Source organism: Drosophila pseudoobscura, chromosome 2 (genome assembly GCF_009870125.1).
Source record: "Drosophila pseudoobscura strain MV-25-SWS-2005 chromosome 2, UCI_Dpse_MV25, whole genome shotgun sequence".
NCBI lineage: Eukaryota > Metazoa > Arthropoda > Insecta > Diptera > Drosophilidae > Drosophila > Drosophila pseudoobscura.
In genome coordinates, this window is record NC_046679.1 from 29079982 (window position 1) to 29098982 (window position 19001).

Consider the following 19001-nt stretch of genomic DNA (forward strand, 5'->3'; position numbering starts at 1 on the left):
GAGTAGAAACACGATGTCGTCGTCGCTGGTGGTGTTGGCATTCGGGTTTGAGTGTATTTTAGAGGCAAAGTGGAAAACTTTTAGTGGCATGTTTACAAAATAAACTTCACTGGGCCCAGGACCAGGCCCAGGCCCAGGCCCAAACGAAATAAAGAAAAATGCTGATTGCCACAGGAGGAGACTCACATCAGAGCAGCGGCAGAAGCAGCACCAGTGGCAGGGCTGGCAGTCAGCAGTGGCACCACTGAAAAAAGATGATTATGATGCGTGGGTGGTGGGGCCTTTGGCGGGGCAGTCGCTCAGCTGACACACATTTTTCGGCAACATTTGGGTTTTTTTTTTGGGGCAAGGTAAGAGCAACACACCAAAAACTTTGGTTTCTGCGTCGGGGCTGAACTTTTGTTTGGTTTGTTGTCACTCTCTGTCACTACCCAACATATAAAAAACACACACAACAAAATCAAGAAAATAAAGAAAGAAAAAGTTTTTTACACCCATTTTGGATACCCTTTAGATGCGCTGGGATTGGGGGTATGTTAGGATTTATGGGAGAGTGTGTTTGGGCCCAGGCTTTGTTTTTAGATAAGGAGTTTTATGGATGAAAACCCAATGGAATTCCTAATCAAATATATCCTCCCTGTATGTACAATATTTATTTGGTATTTCTGGAAATTGAGATTTGTCTCTAATATTTCTTTGCTCACACAAGAAAAGACTGTGGTTATTGTAGGATTTGTTCCCAGAAAATTAAGAAAACCACTTCGAAAACTCCACTAATTTCTTGATGAAGATTTAAACATTTTGTATGACAGTTTTGTGGCATTTTTGTGTCTATTTAGGCCTTTAGAAACTCTAAAAATCTATGATAATATTCGGGAATTTCTTATTTTGATGGTATTGAGGCTTTAACAGGAAAATATTAAATTATTTAATTTCATTTTAATTTTATAATTTTATTTTCCTATTTTATTTCATTGTATTTATTATTTATTTTATTAATATTTTAGAAAATACAGAATTATTTAAAAGAAACCAGATAACAGCAAAAATATATATTTTGTATTTCAGTTAATTTTATTGTTATTTTTTAATGAATTTATGAATAAAGAAAATACCGACTTATTTAACAAAAAGTTTATTTAATTTTAGTTTTATTTTTTTTTATTGATTTTTATTTAATTTTGTATTCTCTAGGTATATTTTATAAACAACCAATACGTCGAATTATTTAACAGAAACTTTGGAAAGGGGAAATATCTTTAATTTTATTAATTTTTATTAGTGTTTTTGTTTTTAATTAAATTTTATTTTGTACATATAAAATACATATATATATATTTAAAAAATTGTTAAAATATCGAATTATTTAACAGAAATCGTAGAAAAATTAATCTAGTTTATTTTATTGAATTCTATTGTATTATTGTTATTTAATTTTATTTTATTCTTTTTTTTATTGGTTTATATTCAATTTTTTATTTATTTAATTTTAGTACTATTTTTATTTTATTGACAACAAAAATAAAAATTCACTCAAAAATTTTGAAAAATTGCCAATGAAAGCTTTGAACACTCTACCAGCTTGGCTTAGCACTGAAGAGGAGGGTTCCCCCCGCTACACCCCTTAGTACTGGGTATCCTGAATGTCTCGACTCTTCCCATCTAAAATTTTCTCGCACGTTTTTCCATTTTTTGTGTCACTTTTGTTGTTGTTTTGTGTTGTCTGTGGTGTGGTGCCTTTTTTCTGCTGACAGTTGGGCAAACAAAGCATAATTTTTAATCTGGCCAAAGCAAACACTGTTACATATGCCGCACACACACACACACACACACACACACACACACTCAAAGAGACCGAAAGGAGATTGGGAGAGTGTGTGGCAGAGGGGCGGACTCTTGCACCTGAAACGTGGCTTTTAGCTTGATTGTTGATGGCGACAGCAACGACAGCAAAAAACAGACACAGCCGAAAATTATGTTTATTTGGCTTTGTTGCGCATACGCAGCGTATGTTGCATGCCCCCCCGCGCTACGTGACAATATCATCCAGGCCCAAAAAACCACGCCAGCAAAAACGAATACCCGAAATCCCCGAGAACCCCGAAATCCCCGAAATCGCCGATTCATTGAAGAATTCTAATTAACAATCATTCAAAATCGATTTAACCCGAGGGAAGGTTTTTACCAATTTTCCCATTCATACAACAAATTTTTGACAATTATGAGCGTCATTTTGTGGCGGCAGGTTTATTAATGCTATGCGTGTGTGTGTGCGTGTGTGGCAGATTGGTTGCCCCTGCAGCTGACATTTAATGACCGCACAATCTGCTATTTTGCGGTAGGGAAAAGGCATTTAAAATTCAAGTTCATGGCAGGAAGGACTGACAGACAGAACAGCAGCTGCCACTGACAGGTGGCCACATCACACACACACACACACACACATGAGTCCTGGTTGTCGACCCTCGTCTAGACATGCCTCTGCCTCACTTTAAAAATCCCCAATCAGGCATGACAAATGTGCAGCCGGAGAGACGTTGAACCCTTGCTGTGGCTCCTTTGGCTTCTGGTAGAGCTGTTTGCAAATTTCTTAGCACGAAATTAGTCGCCATAAACAAATGGCAAACAGAACGGAACAGAGGGGGTGGACAGAGGGGTGACAGAGGGGGGGACATGCATTTAGCTGCCTCTAATCGAAAGCAAATAAAATGCATGCCACATACCTGCATGCCATAAACTGTCACTGCCACAGAGGCACAGAGGCAGACAAACACAGCTAGATGGATAGATAGATAGAGAGCGGCAGGGAGCGGGGTAGAGGGTCCCCACAGACATTGCCGGATAGACAGCAGTGCCTGGTGGCAGGGCCTGGTGGCAGTGCCTGGTGGCAGGGCTGCCTTCTGGTTGCATGCCAAGTCCTCGTTTCTCTCGTCCGTGTAGGTTTTACCATAATTTGCCACTCGGTTGTGTGTGTGGCACACCGAAACCCCTTGCAGGACAAATTAAAATTGTTTACGCAAAATGATATTAACGCTACAGCGAATTGCTTTTAGAGGCGCCACCAAATGTGGGGCAAAAATGGCGAATCAATCTACAAATCAAACGAAATGAAAAATGCCAAAAGTTTCCCTTGCTAAATATCCCCATGGAAAGAGTGGAAAATAAATAACACACAGACACACAGCCAGGATCTGTCGCTAATCCTAGGACTGTGTCAGGGGGTGGAAAAAAGGGATCCCCGTCGGTGGCAGTCGGTGGCATTTTTGGTGTCGTTTACATTGTCAGCGCATGTCGCGCTTTAAATGCTTTGATTTCATTTTTCATTTCGGTTGTGGCACAGAGAGGGAGGGAGGGGGAGAGCTTTCCCGGGGACACACACCTGAAAGGAGAGATTGGGTGCTGCTTCTGGCTCAATTCAATCACAAGCTACTTACAGACAAAGCCATTATTCCTGGCCGTGTGTGTGTGTGTTCGTGGAAAATTTGTAGCATACTTTCCCGGGCAGAAGAACCCTTGGAATGCCTCGTTGTGTTGGTGTGCGTGTGTGTGTGTGTGCCATAAATAATCCAATTGAAGACTTTGGAGACAAAGGATACACATATCAGGCAGGCTCCTATAAACAATCAGGAGGTAGGCTCCGGCTCTGGCTCTGGCTCTGCGCCTGTGGTTGTGGGAAATAAGCAGGATTAAGGATGCTTAAAAGCAAGACACTCTCTCTCTCTCTCTCTCTCTCTCCACGGAAATTAAACGAACAGCGAGGCATCGAGGTGCCAGAACCTGCCACAATTTGAATCCCAGTTGCCCCCCAAAAATAAGTGCAAAATAAACTAAGAAACGGTAAACATGCAAGGCTCTGCTTTAAGGAGGGTAGAAAATCGTTTATTTAGTTAGTCGGCCAAGTGATTTTCCTGGGCGCTAATGCCCCTTCCCCCCTCCCCCCTTCCCCCCAAAAAAAAGGGAGTAGAAGAGGCCTGGGGTTTCAGGAACAAACAACAGGCACAAATTGTCGTTTCGCGCTTCAGTTGAGCAGCCAGCAAGCAGTAGGAGCCGCTTAAAGCCCAGAGTCAACACAAAGCAAGACAAAAAATGGGTAAGCCCCCCTCCCCCCCTCCCCAAACCTGCTGCTGGCATTCCTTGAAGCCCACAAAAACCAAAGGAAAACCCAACGCCCACCGTCCCGCATTAAATTGTGTAAATTTTTCTCATGCCTGAGCAAAAAGCGTAAAAGAAAAAAAACACTAAGCATCTTAGGCATTTTTCGGCCAGCCTTTTAAAGATGTGCCCTTAACGGCCCGGCCCCGCCCCAGCCCCCTACCTTTCATATCTCTCTCTCTCTCTCTGTCTCTTTCGGTGGCTTTTTTCACCTTCTCAAATTGTTTTCGGGTTTTTATTTTCATTTTATTTATTTACTTGTGTGTTCAAAGAGAGCCAGAGAGCGTGTGGGGTAGACGGGTAGTGGGGTAGTGCCCCTCCTCTTCTGTTGGCCCTGGCTGATTGAATTTTCCAAGCGAGTAATTTTTAAATTGTGCTCTGGTCAGAAGAGAAGATAATTCAATTTTAGTGTTTAGGTTTCTATTACCAGAAGCGAGCGGGCACTGGTTCGCTGGAAAAGTTTCCTTGTGGCCTGTGGTTTCCTTTTTGGACAAAGACAAAGAGAGGGCGAGAGAGAGTCAGTCCATTTACATTGCAACTTTATGATCCGATCTAAATTTTCTACAGAGTGACGGCGGAGAGAGAGAGCAAACAATCGGTTGGAAAATCAGGGCTGGATTAGGGTTTTTGCACGAGTATTTATCCTACCAGAAAAATACTACAAAAATTCTTGAAAATAACAGAAAAATACTAAGAATCCCAAAATACTAAAAATTACCATAAAAACACTAAAAATTCTACTGGAATTTACTTTAGGTACTAAAGGTAAAATACTTTAAAATAACAGAAAAAAATATTAGAAAATATTTATAAAATACTAAAACAATACCAGAAAAATACTATAAATACTACTAGAAATTGCTAATTTACTAACTGTATTTTCTATGGTATTTTTTATTCTCTTTTCGTAAATTTTTTTTTATATTTTTTTAGTTTTTTTTTTGTTTTTCAGTATTAATCTGGTCTACAAAAACAACTAGATAAAACCAAAGCAAAAATAACGGTAAAAAAATAATGAAAAAATAGAAAATACTAATTTTAGTGTTTAGCATTTTTGGTATTTTTTATGGTACATTTTTTATTTTCGTATAGTTTTTTTGTCGTTGAATTGTTTCCAATATTTTTTTGATATTTTGATTATTAATCTAGTATTTTTCCAGTAATATTTTTTCGTGTTTTTGGCTAGTTTTTAGTATTTTTAAAGTGTTATCTAGTATATTTTTTGTTTTTATTTAAGAGTATATTGCTTTTTTTTGCTGGTATTTAACGAGTCTTTTTTTTGCTTTTTTAATATTTTTTTAGTATTTTATTTGTTTTATATTCTGGTATTATATTCGTTCCACCCTTATACTTGCAGTAGCGGGGGGGCGTACCTGTCATAAACTAGACCACGCCCCCACGACCACTCCCTGTAAGCACTTCAGTACCCTGTCCCCCCGCTCCCCGCTCCCCCACATTGCACCATTCACCCTTGCAGCCCCGTTATCGTATGGCCAATCGTTAAATGTCATGTTCAATGCTACGCCTTGCCTTGCCCCCGAAAAACACAGCAGCAGATCCAAAGCACAGACTCAGGCGAGCATGCGAGGAAAATGCCACAATTTGTATGCATTATGCTTGCTACGAGTAACAGATACTGCCACACACGATATGTAGCATCCACAGAGAGAGAGAGAGCTACAGACGCACAGAGAGCTACAGAGCTTCGGGCTCTCGAGTGCTGGCGTTGTGGCGCTTGAAGCAGAAACTAAGCCAAAAATGCCACAAAACATTTACCATATATCATGCATTTTTACGTACACTTTTGGGCCACTTGTGTGTCTCTCTGTCTGTCTGTCTCCCACTATCTCTCTCTCTCCCTCTCCCTCCCTCTCTCTCCCTCTGTCGTAATTTACACATGCAGTGCAGTGCGGCGCGTACGACTCTTGTGGTTTGCTGCTGCTTTTCCTGCTGTTGCATGGCAGTCCATGGCATTCCGTTTATCTCGGGAAAAGCTCTGCGGGTTAGCTCCTGGCTTCAACTTACTTTCTACTCTACCACTATTCTCTGTGTCTATCTATCTCTCGATCTCTCTATCCCTTTCTGTACACTCTTTGCTGTAGAGTCCTTTAGTTTTGGTTTTTGGAATACCCTGGGTTTTCAGCGCTACCTGCTTTTCGGAGCGGATTCAAGATTTATCGATTTGTATCTGTGCTTCATTATTGTCCCTCGAGTGTATCTGTGTGTGTGTGTGTGCACGCGCTTGTATCTGTGTAAGATAAGCTGTTTATGGGCCTCCTTGGCTGTTGTCCTTCTGTGGTTTTCTTTTGCTCAAACAATTTAGGGCCAAAATAACCCAAGAAAATACACATTTACTTATTTTTGTGTGTATTTTTTTCGCCTGCTTTTTTCTGCCTTTCTATTTATATATTTCTTCTATTTCCGTGTACAATATTGATCCTTTTTTTGTGTCTTAAATTAAAGGCAACTACCTTTAAGGCCAAGCATTTTAATTAGCCCACTTTATGGCCCAGTGCCTGCTAATGACTGAAATCTAAGAACCAAATGGCACTCCTCCTTGCAAGCCACTTGTGGCCCTGCCCTCAACATTCATCTCCAAGTCCTGGCCAACACTTTATTACCATTCTAGCCAAGGATATGCTACATTCTTTGGACTAGGACTTTTTGCAGTGCTTGTAAATTACACTCGAGTGACAGTTAGTCGTCATCAGCTTCAGGAGCGTAAGGACTCTACGCTTCCTACTGCAATGCCATCTACTACAAGTATATTTTCTTATACACTAATGTGTGTGTGTGTGTGTCCTGGGCCTATCCCCTGCCATCTCTATCCATCTGTGCCTTGTCCTGGTCCTTGCCTTTGGCCCCGACTAAATACTCAGCATGTGACGTGAGTCAAGGACCCAGGTAATACTCTCCTAGTGGAATGTCTTGGTCTTGGTTTTTTTTGTGTCCTTCCTTTTGTTTGGCCAAACATTTTTTGCTTGTCCTACACTTTAAGCCCCCCCCTTACCCCACCCCCTTTGGCTCCATTATTAAAATGCCCTGATAACAGTTTTTGGCTGCAAGCCGAAAGCCAAACACAGGAGGAGACGGGACATGCCTTATGGCTGTCTGGACATGTCCTTTATGGTGCGTTGAACTTGTCCTCAGTCCTTTGCATAGTCCTTTGCCTTTGCGCCGCGTTGGCAGAAGTCTCTCTCTCTCTCCCTCTTTTGCAAGGTCAGCTTTGGTTGGCTTTCTCTTTTCTTTCTTTTCGGCAGACCGCACAAAACGTGATAAAGTCAATAACAAAACCAATTTCGTTTGGGTTCTGTCTAAAATTTATAGAAAATATCATACAAAGCGTTTGTGCCACTCTGCCACACGAAAATTGGCGGTCAATTAAAATCCAGGGATCCTCTACACCCACCCATCCCCCCCTGGCAGCATGCAACATCCAAGGGGGCGTATGAGTAATGTGCTGATTGCTTTTGATGTTTTTTTTTTTGCCTTTTTTGTCTTGCTTTTGGCTACAACCACAACAAAGTGTTAGAGCCAGGTTAATTGATTCACAGACACCGCAGAGCAGACACCACTCGCACCTAGCAACCCCCCCGCTGGCCCTTCTGCAACCCCCTCTTTCCACCCCCCCTTGACGCCTAGCATGCGTGTGCGTGGTGGAACCTTTTGAAATATTCATGAAATCAATTTTGAGGCAAGCCCTGGACTTCCCCCCACAACCGCCCAACCCCCCAACCCCGAAGGCTGACTAATCTCGCCATGGATCGGGCATATCGTGGAATATATATATACAACGTGCATGTGTGTGTGTGTGAGCTGGCGATTATATCCAAAATATGGCTATGGTTATTACCGGGCAAATGGCTGTGTTTCCGGAGTGGCAAGGACCCTTGCACTTTGCCTTTTCGGCTGGGAAATTTATATTAATTGGAATACACAGAATATTCCCTCTGGCTTGGTGGAAAGCTTATATTCTAACCAATTTAAAGATATTTTCATGCAGCTTTTCTTGGGAAAAACATTGTGCCTTTTCCCCTAATGCTGTGGGTATCAATGTCGGGTTTATTTTTAAGACGTTTTTCTTTTGCGGAAATCAATCAGTCAGGAGAGAATATTTATAGAAGTTTATAAATATATTTTGTGTTATTTTTATGTCTTTTTAAGAGTTTTAAATTGTATTTGTTTTTAGTGGAATTTAAGTGAAAAAAGAAATAAATAAAAAAAGTAAATAATCTAAAATTTCTTGAAAATAATACAGAATATTAATAAATAATAATAATAAAAAACAAAAATAATAATAATAATAATTAATAATAAAATGTATAAATATAAATAATAAATAAATAAATATTATTCCAATTAATTTTTAAAACAGAAAGAAATATGTAATAGCCAGAAAAAGGGAAAAATCGGTGGAATTTCCGAATAAAAAAATACCCCAAAGTGGTACCCAAAAGGTGATCCATCCTCTAACCCCTCCAAGGACATTTTTCTTTATCAATTGTCTGCCTTTTTTTGGTTACCCCAAGAAACCCTTTCATCAATCCAAACCAATTCAATCCCCCTCCAACATAACACCTATTTTTCCAGCAATTAATCAAAGAAAAAAGGCGCCACCCCACCCCAGCCCCTAGCTGTTAGCCTTGCAACATCTGTTGCCACATTAGCCCACAAGTTGAGAACCATTTGCCACATCCCTCGGCGGATGCTGGCGGCCTTTCAAAGTAGCCTCAGAGGCCCCGATGCCACGCAGCTGCTGCTGCTCGCTGCTGCCTCTGCCTCTGCGGCTAAGCGCAAAATTAAGCAAATTAAAAGCCGCACCGAGAGCAGAGCAGAGCAGAGAGCAGAGCACAGATGCATAACTTATACATATGTGTGCGTGTGTGCGTCCGTGTATGTGTGTGTGTGTGGCATGTCCTTTCTATGCCAGCGGATAACGTGCAACAAGCAACAGCAACAACTGAAAACCACAGCCAGCAGCCACACAACCCAAACCCCTCCCCCCTACCCCCCCCCCCCCCCCAGCGTCAGGGTCACCTACTGCAAAAAAAAAAGTAATGGAGCAAAAAAAAAATATATAAGCTGGAGGAAAATGCCATTGAAAAATGTTCGCTTTTGCCGGCCATTTTCAGATTTTTCATCAAGCTCAGGTTCAGGTCCCCCTCCCTCCCCCCCTTCGCATACACATAAAAGCCCGCCCCCCCCTCCCCTTTCTGTGTGCATGTGGCAGGAAAGGGGAGAATGTGGTGGGGGGAGGTGATGTTTGTGCTGGTGAAGCGCTGCGAAAAGGCTGCCAAAAACATTTAAATTAAAATTTCTCTATATATATACAGGGCACTCTCTCTATATATATATATATATATCGCGTATATATATATTTATACGATTTCAGCGGCAACAAAAGCGTCAGCAGGCACCGAAAATTTCATGGCCTCTCCTGCCGCTTCTGGCATTAACTGTTATGGTGGGCGAAAGGAGGGGCGGGGTGCTCTTTGTAGGCGTGGCCATGTAAGCCGTTTAGCGCTCTTTGATGGGGCAAGCAGCACAAAATTTATGGCATGCTTTTAGGCCGAGGGGCCATCAGCGAAATGAATCGCCGAGGAGTCCCCTCCCAGAGAGAGTGGGAGAGCGGGAGAGATTCGGAGACAATTGTTCCGTAACCAGAAATGCAGGCCAACAAATGACAGTTTAAAGTGTTGCAGCAACACACACACACACACACATGAGTGTGGGCCTCCAAAAAGGGTTACGGAGTGGGGGGTGGGGAGACGGGCACTTTGGATGCATGTTAAATGGCATTTGTTGCTAATCAATGAATAATTTATGTGCCAAGGTTTTGCTACTCCACACACACACACACACCACTAATGTATATGTATTTGGCTGTAAAGGAGTTCTGTGCTCTCCCCCTGCCCCCCCCCACTGTGCGTGTGTGGCGGAATATTGTATGTTTTTGGGAACACTAAAAAACAAAAACAAACACAGAGGGTAGTTGAGACTGAAAATCGAATCAGAAGAGGGATTTTAAAGGATTTTTTTGATAAATAAATTATGTCTTGAGATTAAGATTTCTGGCATGAATATAACATTTATTATTATTATATTTATTTATTATTATTTTTTGTATCTATTATTATAATCAAATAAAAAACGTTAAAAAAATGAAAAAAAAATTACTATGTTGCTTTTTTAATAATTTTTTTATTTATTAAATATTATTTTATTTTTCTTAATATTATTTTAGTTATTTATTTTTTGTTTTGTTGATTTTTGTTCTATGTATTTATTATTGTTATATTTGTTCATTTTTATTTTATTACTATTGATTGATTTATTTATTATTATTATTTATTTAATATTTTTTTATGTATGTATTTATTAATATTATCTTCATTTGTATTTATATTTTTTATTTATTATTGTGTGTGATGAATTTTTTTTTATTTATTAATTGTTATTTATTAGTTAATTATTATTATAAGTATATAACTATTTTTATATTCATTTATTTTTTGTATAGAAAAATAATATTTCGGCCAAAGACGACGACGACCCAAAACTTTTTGAAATAATAGAGATATTATTATTTGATGCAATATATTTTATTATTTTCGGCATTCGAAGGTCTATAAGCTTCTTCATGGTCAGGATTTAGATCTAACGATTTGTAATCGTAGGGGTTTGGAGGGCTAGATCTACCAATATTTTCTGCAAATGTTTGCTGTGACCAAGAGCCAATAAAACAAATGATCTTTTAATGAAATTATATGCGAAAAGAAGGCTGCTATCACTTCAAAAATATCGTTTAAAAGATTCATCCCAGAAAGAGCTTTATACATATATAAGCTAAGTAGTTCCTTGGGTTTTGGAATGATTGTAGCATGATTCCAGAGAAAGAAAACGGGAACCAGACTCTTGAATACTTTGTTTAATTATTTTTTTTTATTTAATTAATAATTTTTGATGGAATAACGAAATATAGTCAACAGAAAGGAAAGTATTCCTTTGTCCAATTCATTCAAAAGATACTGTTGATTGGGTTTTGGGAGTAAGAAACACTTTGAAGTCTTTCAAGAATAATCCGGCATATTTTCTTACTAGATTTTGAAGGATTTCCCAGTAAGAATCGATGACCCTCCAAATTATAACCCAATGATAAATTCAAGAGCATAAAGATATATCTATGTATCTATCCATCTATGAGTGTATCTGCTGCTTCGGTTAACGCCTTCAACTGTTCGGCCTGCCCCTGTGTGCCCCTGAGTGCATGTGTGTGTGTGTTGCATGTGCATGTGCCTCTAAGCCTAAAATGTTGTTACTGGCGTGTGCCCCATTACACACATTCCCGCCTGCCACTTGTTTCGATGCAGGTTGTGTTGCAACTTGATGTTGTACTCGTGTCGCATTTAATATGCGACTTTTAATAGCGCAATTATTATTTGCATGTTGTAATAGAGTTTTTTCTACCACCCCTCCCCCCTCCCGGCCCCGGAGGGAGGGTTGCTCTAAACAGTTGCCAATTCCAGGAATATATATATATGGCCAGGAAAAGTCCAGTGGCAACCCTCTCTGTGGCAAAAACTTTTCATTAGAATAATGAAAAATGCGGAAAGCCCATGGTGCATTGTATCGATCCGATGTGGCCAAAAACTATTTAGCCATTCAAGTATTCCGGCATTCAACATGCCACTAAAATATTTAACAACGAGTGCCAGAAGGCCCCCCGAAAAGTGTCGCCGCGGGGGGGGGGCGAGGGCTAGGGCTAGAATAGTCGTACAATTTTCCAGCAATTAATCTTGATACAAGGCCTCTCTTTTCAGGCCACGCAATAAACACGGCCATAATCATAACTAACGCCAAAGAAACTCAACAAATGCTTAGCCCCCGCGTCACACAAAAACTTTTAGACAATAGATAGAGCAAAAGGAGTTCGGGGGGTAAGCCATGTGTGCTGGCTGGGGGAGTGGGGGTGTGGTTCTGTATGGCATTTAACCATTAGATAAATGTTGACGAGGTCAACGGGCGACAAGCGGAAGTTATGGCCCTGCGGAAGAGTGGGGCCACCAGGGGCGAACACGTACAAATAAACTCCAGAGTCCTGGAGGAGACAGGAGCAGGCAGGCAGGCAGGCAGGAAGATGCTGCCGGCTGCCAGTCAACTTTGGCCCATTAGCAAAAAGAGAGAGAGAGCCGGTAGGTAAAAGGGAGGAGCAGAGAGTGTAGGTTCTGGTTTCGCGATGGGTGTAGGGGGGCGGGGGGAACGGGACTTTAGCTGCATTACGTGCCCTGGCCAATAATCTCTGTCAACATCAATTTGCTCAACAGCCGCCGTGGCAGCCCAAGAGCCCAACAGGAAACTAATTAAATGGTGTCCCATAAATTGCACATTAAAGTAAATTTATTGCAGCACCACCACCCCGCCCCTCTAGCCCCCTCCCCCCCTCTACCAGCCCCTGTGCCGAAAACACACGAAATCGAAATTATTGCCAAAGTCTCGTTTAATAAACTTTGTGTGTGTGTGTGTGTGTGTGAGGGGAGGGGGGCAGAACGTGTCGCGATCGTGAGGTGCAACGCGCACCAATTGTGATTTATTTAAAGACTTTGAAGGGAAGCCGGGAGTAGGAGTAGGCGGAGGAGAGGGAGAGAGAGGCAGTGCAGGATGTGGCAGGCAAATTTAATCAGCCAAACTTTTTCGGTAATCGTTTGAGGCGTGTTACAGTCGAAGGATAGCACATTTCCCATAAACGTGCTCTTAAAATATCTCCTTCTGCCGAAATCAAGGCACCTCTGAATGGATACAATTGATGTGTCACCCATGGCTCCCTATTGGGAGGCTTCTATTGTTTGTGTATTTGAAGTATAGAAGGTCGGTTGTTCTTGATTGGTAAAACTATCCAATAAAGTGTCTATATTTTGGGTTCTTTCTTCATTCTTTCCCATAGAACGTCCTCAACAAATCATCTACAATTTATTTATTTATTTATTTATTTTTCTTTTTTTTTTATATATATTTAAAAAAAATTTTTTTTATTATTCTTTTTAATTTTTTGTATATTATATTATTATAAATTATTTATATTAACGTTTTTTTATTTATTTGAAATTTTTTAAATTTATTTTTTTTTTTGTATATCCATTTTATCTAATTTATTATTTTAATTTATTTATTTTTATTTTTGTTTTATTAGTAGTAAATTTTAGTTTTGTTTGAATTATTATTTTATTTAATTTCTTTTTAAATTTCATTTTCTTTCAATTTATTTTAAAAAATTTTTTTGAATTCAATTTATTTTTGATTTTTAATTTATTTTATTTATTATTTTATTTTAATTTCGTTCATATAATTTCTATTAATTTTAATTTTAATTTTGTATATAATTATATCATTGAAAAATCATAGCAAATGTACAATTTGTATGTATTTAATTAATTTTACTATTAATTATGGTGATTAATTATTAATTATTATTAATTATGGTGAATATGGCATGGAAGAGCATTAAAAAAGACAAAATTGCAGCCAAATGTTTGCATTTTCCTCCGAATAATTTTATTAGATTTTCTCTAAGAGCTTTTACACATCTAATCGAACATTCATTCTTAACGTTTTGCCCTCTAAAATTAGTTGGTAGTACTAACTAGCAGTAGAAGTAGAAGGCAGGCAGTCAGGCAGGCAGGCCAGGACTTGGGTCCTGCCTTCCATCTTCATTTTCGTTTTGTGGTTGCTTCGTTGCCTCCTTTTGATTTGTGGTTTTTGGCCTTAGAACAGGACCTTCTTCCTCTTCTACTTGTGCTTGCTACCTTTTCCTTTCCGGTTGTTCTTTTTTCTTTTTTTGTTGCAACAACAATTTGTGCTAACGATGTCCGTGAGCAATGAAAGAATAATACCAACCAGAATCCACACAATCCTCGAGGAGCACGTGTCTGCAGTGATCCATAAATGGAAGTCCCGTTTCCGTGAAGGATGGCGGGGGAGGGGGCGGGGGAGGTTGCCTTTGGGGTTACACACATATCTCTCTCTGTCCCTCTCTCTCTTGTGTGGCTGCTGATTCGCCAATATTTTTGCTTTTGATTTTTTATGGTGTTTTTTTCCATAGTTATTAATTTTTGTCAGAACTGAGAAAAAACTTTTGATATTATCATTGCCAAGTGCAGGAAGACTGCAACTGCCTTCAATTGTCGTTCTCTTGCTGCTTTCCCCCTTCCACATTCTCTCTGCTTTCCCTTTTGTTATTCCTGTGGGGTGGAGGGGAGGGGTGAGGGAAGGGGGGTAGCGTTGTATGTGTTATGTTAGCTGTTGTTTCGCGTAGCTGCTCTCGTGTCTTGTTATTCGATTTAACGAAGTGCACCGACATGTGCCACAATTCCCAGGCCACACCCCCCCCTCCCTCCGAAAAGCGGGAGCAACAAAAGGTAACTTTAAGATACTTTGGGTTGCGGCTCAACCCATTAAAGTGCGATGCCTCATTCCTTGATTCAATCCCGAATCAATCGTTATCCTTGTTATCCATTATCTGGGAAGCATCTGCCACATTTGTCGAATGCTGCTGTTCGTCACAGCTTGATGCAACATCATCCAGGGGCATACCAGTGTTGCGGTTGCCATTCTGCGAATGTGGCAAATGCGACACAAAGTTGCTTCACTGGCTGCCTGGCTGCCTGGCACCCCCCACTGTGTGTGGCAGCAGCACCCGTAGTAATGTCTGGCATTCAAACAGAAGGTACTCCTCCCCTCCCCCCCCCCTCCCTTTGGGTTTTTCTCTCTCTTTCGAGAGAGGGTGGGAGAACACATTGTCACGTGGTTTTTGTATTTAGTTGTGTCCCCCCGCACCCCACCCCCGCCCCCCTGCCTGCCAGCCTGTCGTGGCCAAGGACTCCATTCTGGCACTTGTGCCACTCCACACGCCACTGTGCTACCTGTGCAGCAGCTCCTGCAGCTTTTTCTTTGCGGTGACTGCAACCACTACGATTCGTGGCGCCCCCTTTTCTTCTGCCTGCCCGACCAAGGGGGCGGCGGCGGAGGGGGGGTTTCGCCGCCTTTCATTGTCCTACAACTTGCTTCAGTTTCCATTTGTTTGTTTGCTGCTTGCCACTCTCTGTGTCTCTCTGGATGTGTCTCTGTGTCTGTGTCTGTGTGTGTGTGTGTGTGTGTGTGTGTGTGTGTGTATCTGTGTGAGCTTTCCCCATTGTTTCGTTTGTGTTTGTGTGCGCTGCTTCCTTCTTTTGTTGTTAGGGAAATTGAAATAAATGTATGTGTAAATGCGTCAAAATTAAGTTTATTTCTTCTTGTGTTTGTTTTTTAAATGTCTTTGCCAGTGACAAGTGTCAATTAGAAAAAAGTTCAATTACATTAAAGGAAACAGTGGGGAGTGCCCAGAGGGGGGTGGGGGTGGCAAAAACTACAAGGCACTGGCACTGGCACTGGCACTGGCACTGGCATCATTGTTATAGGCATCCTTCGCCCACAAATGAGTCAGGAGCAGGCTGAGGGGGTGTGGGGGAAGGACCATGAAGGATCATTGTCAGTGTCGAGGGGGGGGGGGTGGGGGGACTACTGCTGGGGCGCTGCTTTTGTCTGAAGGCAAAACAATGAGGGAATGTGGGCTGGGCCTGACAATAATTGGGATAACTTTTTGGTACGGAACGGCATGGAAGCATGGGCATGACTCTTGAGCACATAATTAAGGCACAAGGAATGTCCCAGAGATGGAACTATAGAATAAATAGAGAGATGTCGAGATATGCAGGCAGAGAGCGATGTGTAGAGATGTAAATATGGACAAAGTTAAGCGGTTAATGGAGGTACAAGTGGCTTTAGAGTGAGCTTCTGACAGAGAGACAGCTAAGGATACACTCTGAGACAAAGATATGAATCCACTTGTACATAAATTATACAGATTTAAGGTAAAAATCTAGGGAAATTAAATAGAATTTGATTTAAAAATAAATGTTTTAAGAAATATAAATGCAGACCATTTTATTTTTTTATTGTTTTACGTATTTTATTTAGTTTTATATATTTTTAAAAATTTATTTGTAGTATATATTTTTAATTTTTTATAATTTTTGGTTTCTAATATTTTTAAAATTATATTATAATTGTATTTATTTGTATATATTTTTTGGTTTTATTTACTTTTAGTACATACTTTTAAATTTTTATTATAGTTTTAATTATTATTTTAATCTATTTATATTGTGTTATATTTGTATTTATTTGTAACTATTTTTTTTTGCTTTATTTACTTTTAGTATATATTTTAAAACTTTTATTATTTTTGTATGTAATTTATTTATATTGTTTTATATTTGTTGTAATTTATTTATTTTTGTTGTATATATTTTTAATTTTTTATTTTTTTATTATGTATATATTCCTAAATTTAATCATTTTTTTATTATAATATATATTTTTTTAATATGAAATATATTTAGATTAAAATATTTTTTTATTAAAGTCAAAATTTAAGAGAAAAAACTACATTTTTCCTTCTCTGTAAAAATCTACGGGCATAAATATTAAAATTCCAGCTCTGTGTTTCTCTGAGTGCAGTTATTGGCAAATCTTAAGCTCCACAATCAAGAGGCGGCTCCTTCCTAAGGCTGCCAGCCTTCCTTTAAATTGTGTCTCCATCCTGTGGCTGTGGCTGTGACTGTGCTGTAGCGCTGGCCGAGGCCGATGCCGAGGCTGTGGTCTGTGGTGCTGCACATGACATTGGCATTTCATGGCCTATCTCCTAATGAAATAAAATATTAATTAAGAAACGGCCGTAGACAGTGGACACAGACAGAGTCCAGATCTCTCTCTCTCTCTCTGTCTCTCTGTCTGTCTGTCGCTTTCATCATTGCTCGGACATTTCGAGGCTGTCGCCTGTAATGTTTGGCATGCAATTAAACAAACGATGAATGAATCATTCGAATGAATCATTCCACGTCTGGAGACGAGACGCTGTCCGTTCACGTATGGCCGCATGGGTATGGGGCATGGGGACTGGAGCAGACGACACTCGCTGGCATTTATAATTTGATCATTATTTATATTTAAATAGGTCTCCCCTCTACCACCCCCTGCCATTTCCCCCCTAAAACACATCTGTTGGCTGCTTGTTTTTTTGCTACTGCTATTGGCCCCCGTTTTGGCCTGGCTAACAACAAATTGAAGGGAAATGATTCCATTTCATGCTAGATTAAACATGTGTCCACATAATTTATCGATTATTTATCATGCGGTGGTCTGTTGTCTGTTGTCTGTGTGTACGCTTAGGTTCGCTCTTGTCGTCGACAACGACACAAAGTGGAAGTATAGCCCGAGGCCCTCTCTCTGCCTCTCTGCCTCTGTGGTGTGTGTGTGGGGGTGGGAGGACTCCTTATGTGTAGGCCTTTTGCGGCCACATTGCGCACACAAGTGCAAAATTAGAAACAAAAGCTCTGCCAAAGGCGTTTACCATCCATCCACTGGGTGCCTGAGAGGCAGTCGGAGGTGCAGACGTGACGCTGGCTATTGCTGCCATTTGTGGCACTTGTCGCTGGCCCCCAAATACCCCAAGGATCTAAGGAATAGATTGGAATGGTAGGGGGGGTGTATGTGGAATTAGGAGCCAAAAGTCAGAGCCTTGCTATTTCTGTTAAATTTCTGGCAGTTTTTCCAGGAAAAACTTGCCTTCTTTACTAATTTCCACAATGATGGAGGCCTTGAGCAGTTCCTAGATGGTTGGTTTCTAAGAAAAGCTTAGGCAAAGTGCGTGAAGCACCATAAGATATTGTTTGAGAATGATTCAAGTTCTCTTTTTGTCAGAGAAATATTCTTTTCCAATAGAATTTCAAGTTTTAAACATCGAAAAGTGGCCTTAGTTCCAAAATTATAGAAAATACGTGCATCAGAGGCACAAATCCAACAAGATAACGAAAATGTGCGTGTGAGCAAGTCGTAATTGTGTAAATTTCAAGGTAAAGAAGGCAGTTCTCCATAGATTTTCATCATCCCACACATTGTAACCACAAATACTCTTCAGTTAAAAGGACTTTCCACCCAAAGGCCATGCACTTTTTGCTCTATTTCCAATAGTCTCTGATCCTTTAAAGGATTCCCTCTCCCCTTTGAATATATTTCCAATTCTAGCTCCCTTTCATGGGGTCACTAAAACTCTATCGTTAGAGGGTTTCCCCTGGGTCCATCATTTCACTGACTATATTTTTAGAATCTCTCGTATTTGCTTTTGCTGCCAGAGTTTGCCTGCCTCTATGGTTTTTTCCCTGCCACACGCATTTGCCATTGCATTTTTACCGCATAAACACACACACACACGCACACACACACCGTGGAAAAAAAACAAGGGAGGAGTAGAGGCGTCCGCCAGGAGCATAACACGAAAATGGCGGCCATTTTGTAATCCGCATGTGGCTGGGTAATCACCCCTAAGCCTCGTTTTGCCACTAACCCCTGGCCATCACTCTTTCTCTGTGTACCACTAGCCAGCGTGCCCCTTCCGCCTTCCGCCTTCCGCCCCTCACTCGCCTCTCGCCACTCGCCTCTTGCAACGTGTGGCAGATTTTGCCGGGTTTTGCTGTAATTTTTTTTCCCGTGCTGTTTTGTTTTTGCAGCATTATGCGGTGGTCGCCGCCGCACCGCTTGTCGCCGCACCACCTCCTCCCCTCTCTCTTTCTCTCTATCGCACTATCTGCCCATCTCCCTCTCTAATTCTCTTCATCTGCCACTCCATTGTCCCACCGCCCCCCGCCTCCATCTCCATCTCCACTCCCCTAGCGTTTGCTGCTCTGATTTTGTTTGTACAATTTTTGGGCTATTTTTGGTTTTGGTTTTCATTTTTCCAGCCGCAGATCGATCGATAT

General features: G+C 40.5%; 1 protein-coding gene across 3 annotated transcripts in view; it reads left to right on the forward strand.

The window, feature by feature from the left end:
* The window catches only part of side-VI (sidestep VI), a 201373-nt gene that overhangs the window by 136298 nt on the left and 46074 nt on the right, over nucleotides 1–19001 (forward strand). The window lies entirely within an intron of this gene.